The sequence below is a fragment of the Cervus canadensis genome, chromosome 13 (assembly GCF_019320065.1).
Source record: "Cervus canadensis isolate Bull #8, Minnesota chromosome 13, ASM1932006v1, whole genome shotgun sequence".
In the NCBI taxonomy this organism is placed as follows: Eukaryota; Metazoa; Chordata; class Mammalia; order Artiodactyla; family Cervidae; genus Cervus; species Cervus canadensis.
Window position 1 is genome coordinate 5,924,043 of NC_057398.1, and position 6,000 is coordinate 5,930,042.

Consider the following 6,000-nt stretch of genomic DNA (forward strand, 5'->3'; position numbering starts at 1 on the left):
TGTGGACTCAACAGGGCTTCGAGGGGAAGATGTGGGAAGAAAAATGATTTCAACCAACGACGTGAGCTGAGAGGAATTTCAGAGCCAGACAGTGATCGTGGTGCAAGAAAAAAGATGTTGGGGTGATCGGAAAGTGACTAGCCATCTACATCTCTGCGTGTCTAGATATAATACATACATAGCTTTCCGCCCTTCTCTCTCTCTCTCTCAAATGATAGTTCTGTTTCAGGAATAGAAACTGTTTTCTTCTTCCTAAGTATGCTTGCTTCCTGAATCCTGCCTCTCTTTAATACCCTAAAAAAGCATTACCATGTGAATAGGTTTCAGCCAACACAATCAGGAGCCTTTTCTGGGGTTTGCCAGATGCTTACAACAAACCCTATACTCAGGAGCCCCACTTAAAAATGTAACGCTGTTGTTCATCCTCTCCACCCCCATCCATCTGCACGCCTCCTTTCTTCTGTGAGAACACAAGTTTTATCATGGGACCCAGATTCTGTGAGTCCCTCCTGAATCTTCCTCAGGAGGAAGGTGCCTTTTTGAGCAGAGCCAGCCTATATCAGGGCTTCCCAGGTGGCTCAGTGGTAAAGAATCCACCTGCCAAAGCAGGAGACACGAGTTCAATCCCTGGCTCACGAAGATCCCCCGGAGAAGGAAATGCAGGTCGCTCCAGTATTCTTGTCTGGAGAACCCCATGGACAGAGGAGCCTGACGGACTACAGTCCACAGGGTCTCAAAAGAACCAGACACAACTGAGCAACTAAACAGCCGCAGCAGCCCTCTACATCATCAGCTGGAATGGTTTGCTTTGCATTCTTCCATCCCCGTGTATTTGAGGACACAGGCTTCGGGCTCTGTTCAACTCTGACAATATCCCCTTGGCTAATGTGGGTTCTGGGAGACTACAGCCCATGGGTCAAACCTGGCTGGCCGCCTGTTTTTTTATGACCAGTGAGTTAAGAATGGTTTTTACTTTTTTAAATGGTTGAACAGAAACCAAAAGAAAAATACTATTTCATGACACGGACGTGATATGAAATTCAAATTTGGCAGAGTGGATTAGTTGCAAAAGAGTCGGTATGTTCAACAAAATCCAGATTATTTATGCTCTGGCCCTTCACAGAAAATGACTATCCACCCTGGACTAACTAACTGAGCTCTAGGTCATGGGTGCAGGCTTGTTTTTAGGCTAGGTGAGCCCACAGAAGTCAATGAACTGGAAATAGACAAAAACCAGAAACCAGAAGACTAGAGTTGGGAATGTGAATTGAAATGAGCATAGAGATTTCTACACATAGGCTGTTGAAAAAGCATTGTTGATATGCACACACAATATGTGCAATTTTCCCCCACAAAGATTGCATTCATGGGACTGTGAGTGTTCCTTTCATGGGACTGTGATTGCATTAGATGTCCTTAGGCCAGGTTTTCAAAGGGGGCTTAGACATGCCAATGGCAACCTGTCTGGATAGATGGCTCTGTTATTGATTAACTCATTCCTGACAACTGTGAAATATTCGAGAACTACTTGCTCCTAAAAGTGAAATGAAATCCACAAGGGAAGTAATTAGTAATTGCTATCTGATGCTGGTGCCTCTACGCCGAAAGAGGCAGCCTCTCTTCTTATATCTGCTGCATCTCTATCTAACTTCAAACGCAGCCTCTTCTCTGGCTGGACACTTGGGAGGAAATGAGCTCTGGATAGCTGGGTGTGTTCAGAGCCCGACTCCTGTGTGTCTTAATCCTGACCATGTAACACTTTTGTTTTGAGAATGCAAAACAATCAGATGCCTAGTCCTTACTGAAGAGATTCTGGTTGAATGAAAGTGGTTGAAAGACACAAACCTCCAGTTATAAGATAAGTATGTACTAGGGATGCAATGTACAACATGATAAATATAACTGACACAGCTGTACACTGTATATGAAATTAGTTAAGTGTGTATCCTAAGAGGTCTCATCACAAGGAAAATATATGCATATTTTTCTTGTATTTTATATCTATATGAGATGATGTTTGTTCACTAAACTTAGTGATAACTGATTCATGATGTAAGTTAAATCACTATATCCTGTATACCTTAGACTTATACAAGAGCTGTACATCAATTACATCTCAATAAAACTGGAAGAAAATAAAGAGAGAGAGTGCTGATTCTGTGGGTCCCCCTGGAGACAGGTCATTTGAATTTTAAAAGCTTCCCACGTGATGCTGATAGACACCAAAGACAGAACCATTTTCCTTAATAATGTTTACACCTCAAAAAGCTTCAGAGGAAATCCTCCTGTCCCCCTCCTTCCTCTGGTATCCTTCAGTTCTACTGGGTCGGCTCCTTTGAGTGTGTATTGAGAGTTTACCGTCAGCCAGGCACCACGCTAGGGCATGTGGATGCCAAGGTGAACAAGACCCTGTGCCCACCTCCAGAAGCCCGTGGCCAGAGGGGGCGTGAGTACGGGGCAGAGCACACTGGTGTACGGACACCCTGTGAGTGTTCTCGTGGGTCCTGCTGACGGCACAGCGGGATGCTGGGTCAGATGGCTGGACTGCTGTGGACAACTCGCAGAAGGGGCCGTGTACCTTCGTTCCAACCCACATTCACCCGGTTGGGCTCTGGACTCCCAGGTAGCTGGGCCGCCACCCTGCCCCTCTGCCAGGACCGTCAGCTCTCTCCCGGCCAGGCCGACAGGGCACCTGCAATTCCAGGGGAGAGAGGAGCTGTGGAAGGCTCTCCTGTTCTTCTCTGAACTGGGAGACTCTTCCTTCCCTCACTCGGCTCTGCATCCCACGGGGCGGGGAGGAACAGTGGCGTTTGCATTCAGCTAATGAGGCAGGAGGCTGGGAATGGGGCACCGGGGCAGTCTTCCACAGACGGTTATATTGGCCCCATGGCGCTCAGTGTGGAGATAATAAAAACTTTCTTCTTTTCTCTTCTCTTTTTGTCATCAGTAAATGAAGCAGATCCTCTGCCGGGGTGACGCTGAGTGGGACGAGATGTGCACTGACAAGGTGCCTGAATATATATTTTTCTGAACTATGATGAATTTTTTTTTCAGCCGAGTCAGTATTCTGACCAGTGTCCGACGTTGACACTTTTATTATCTGTAGCTCAATTTCATGGAGCAGATTTAGTTTTCTTTTCCAATCGTAAGATTCTTTTCAAAACAAATCAGCCTCACTCTCTGGTGTGCCTTTGGTTTGTCCTTCTTCCTAGGAAGACATTTCTTGAGGATTAAATTCATGTAGCTCTGTGTAGAATAAAATCACTCATTTTTCTCCAGGAAGCCTCTCGTTTCACCCCACTTGTTTCCAAAGAAACAGGCCTTCTTTTTTGTGATGAGAATAATACAAAAAATAAAATATTTATTGAGTGCTAACAGTAGAGGACTGGAGAAGGGAATGGCAATCCACTCCACTATTCTTGCCTGGAGAATTCCATGGACAGAGGAGCCTGGCAAGCTACAGTCTGTGGGGTTGCAAAGAGTTGGACACGACTGAGTGACTAACACATACAATGGTAGAGGATACCTTCTACTGGGCTCTGTATTTAAAATTACTTTTATTCATCATGGTAGCTTTATGAGGTAAAGTTTCATATTATCCTTAGATCATAGGAAAGAGATGCAAACACAAAGAGCTAGAGGATGCAATTTGCCCCAGATCATTAGTTTACAGGCTGCAGAGTCAGGATATGAAATCAAGGTCTCTGGTCTACAGAGTCTGGGTTAAAAACCAGCACATGGCATTAATGCTTTGGACACAGCTTCAGTTTTACATTCCACTTTAGTAAGATTCCTCAGCTTCCTGGACACGGACACAGGAGAGGGCAGAAGGGAAGTTGTTCCTATGGCCTACTTATCTCTTCGCTTTCTTCAGAGTTAGTGCTGGAGGAAATTATGGTTGAACATGGGGAGGAATGCATACCACACAGCTGAGGATCAAGGTACTGATGCTCACTCCCCAAAGACCCAGGGATCCTTCCCTCCTTCTCACTGCTTGGGTTTTATTAGGGGAGGGGAAGGTATGTTACAGTTTTAACCTCACTGCCTGCAGCCCATCTAGTTAAGATGAAGACATGAATTTGATAAACTCTTTAAGTGGCTCTATTGACTCTCCATTCTTGGTGGTGGCTTATCAAGAGAAAGAAGCTTTGATCAACACAACGATATTCAACTTCATCAAATCTGCATCTGTGATCAGTCCATTATGAGCTTTCACCTGGAATTAAAAACTGTGAATTATCAAGGCAAGGGCTCAAATGAAGATACAGGATAGCACCTCTGAGATTCCACTAAATATCCAAGAATATTTCATCAGTTTCTTCAGGGAGAACTTTCCCTTCCCTCGCTTGCCCCTCTTAGCTTTGCTTACTCACATTCTATCAAGTAACAGCCTGGAAATTGCTTTCCTGTCTCTGTTACATAAGCTTATTACAGGAGATGCTAAGCTGCCTGGGACCAGTTTCCCCATAATCTGCTGTGGATTTTGGTCAATGGTTAATTATAGAATTGAGGAAAAGAAGAGGTTCAAACCTAGCTGCATTCTCTTCACGGCTTGGCAACAACCTTTCAGAGGCAGAAACTCAATACTTTCAAATGCTCATTTTATTCCAGTATCTGGCAGCACAGTGCTTCAGGAGTCCTTCCCCAGGTCCTGGAGGTGAATGCTGATTTAAGTCATTTGCATTTCTCATTGCCATTGGTCAGTCAAGGCTGGGCAAGCAATACTCTCCTGACCAATGGAGGGAACTCTACTGAGGCTTTTGGAAATGTTTGTCTCACTTGTAAGAAAGAAAAAAAAGAATCACAGATAGAGACATGCCTCTTTCACCTTTGAACTTTGTGTGAGGTAGCAATGCTTAGAGCTTCTGGAACCATCTTTCATATACAAGAAAGGAGGCCATGAAAATTAAAGAGAAGCTGATACAGAGCCCTGACATCGCTGAGCTGCTAAATATGCCTACCTGGATCCACTTACTCAAAAGGGGAGATAATACATGATCTTATTATTAAGCATTATTTTTTTTTTTTTGTTACTTACAGCCTATAGAACCCACCTGATGGAGCAGGTGTGAGAAATCACTGCATATACTCTCCACTCCTAACTGCTTTTCCTCTTACACTTCCTGCTACCATAGATGCCTTCCTACTGACTCCATCTGTTAAAGTCCTACACACTCTATGAGATCCACTTCAAATGCCACCTTCCTTGACTCAAATCAGTATGACTGCCATCCCATATGACTGCTTGCCTATTTTAGAAGGCAGTGATAATGTTTTTCCTCACATCATGATTATTTCCGTGTTTATCTGATTCCTACAACTAGACTGAACATCCCTTATGGATGAAGATTATTTCTTATACTTCTTTGCAACTTTGAAGTGCTTCCCTGGTGTCTGACCTTACTGGGTACCCAGTAAATGCCTGATGAATTGAATGGAATGGAATGAGGGCCTGAGGAGACATGAGATATAATCAAAGGAGAAGCAACAAACTAGTGAAATATGAAGTTAAAGGGAGACCCAGCTTGATGGAGAAAGCCTAAGGCCTGGGAACCTCTCATATCAGGGCATGGGGAATTGCCAACTTTGAAAATATATATTAGGGCTGATAGGTCCATGCTGGGTAAGAGTTGACAGTTAAAGATGAGGCTCTCAGAAGCTAAAAACTAGTAAGCACAGAGATAAATGTATACCTATAAAGTCACAATTCATCTCAAATAATGTCTTTGCAACTTAGCAATGTAGGAAGGAGAGCCCAACTTGGAAATCAGGCATGGTCATTGTGACATGTACCTGACAGGTGAGATCACTGAGTAATAGATGGATGGCTTGTTGTCGAGTTGCTCTCAGCCAAGTCTTGGGAGCTATGACGACACTGCGCAGCAGTTGCCTGGACCTCAGAGAGGCCCCCTCCTCGTTGATGCTTGAGTGGCTTTGGAAATCCCAGAATGTGTGGGAGCTGCAAAGAAAGTGGTAAAATATATTTGCAACTGAGCAAAT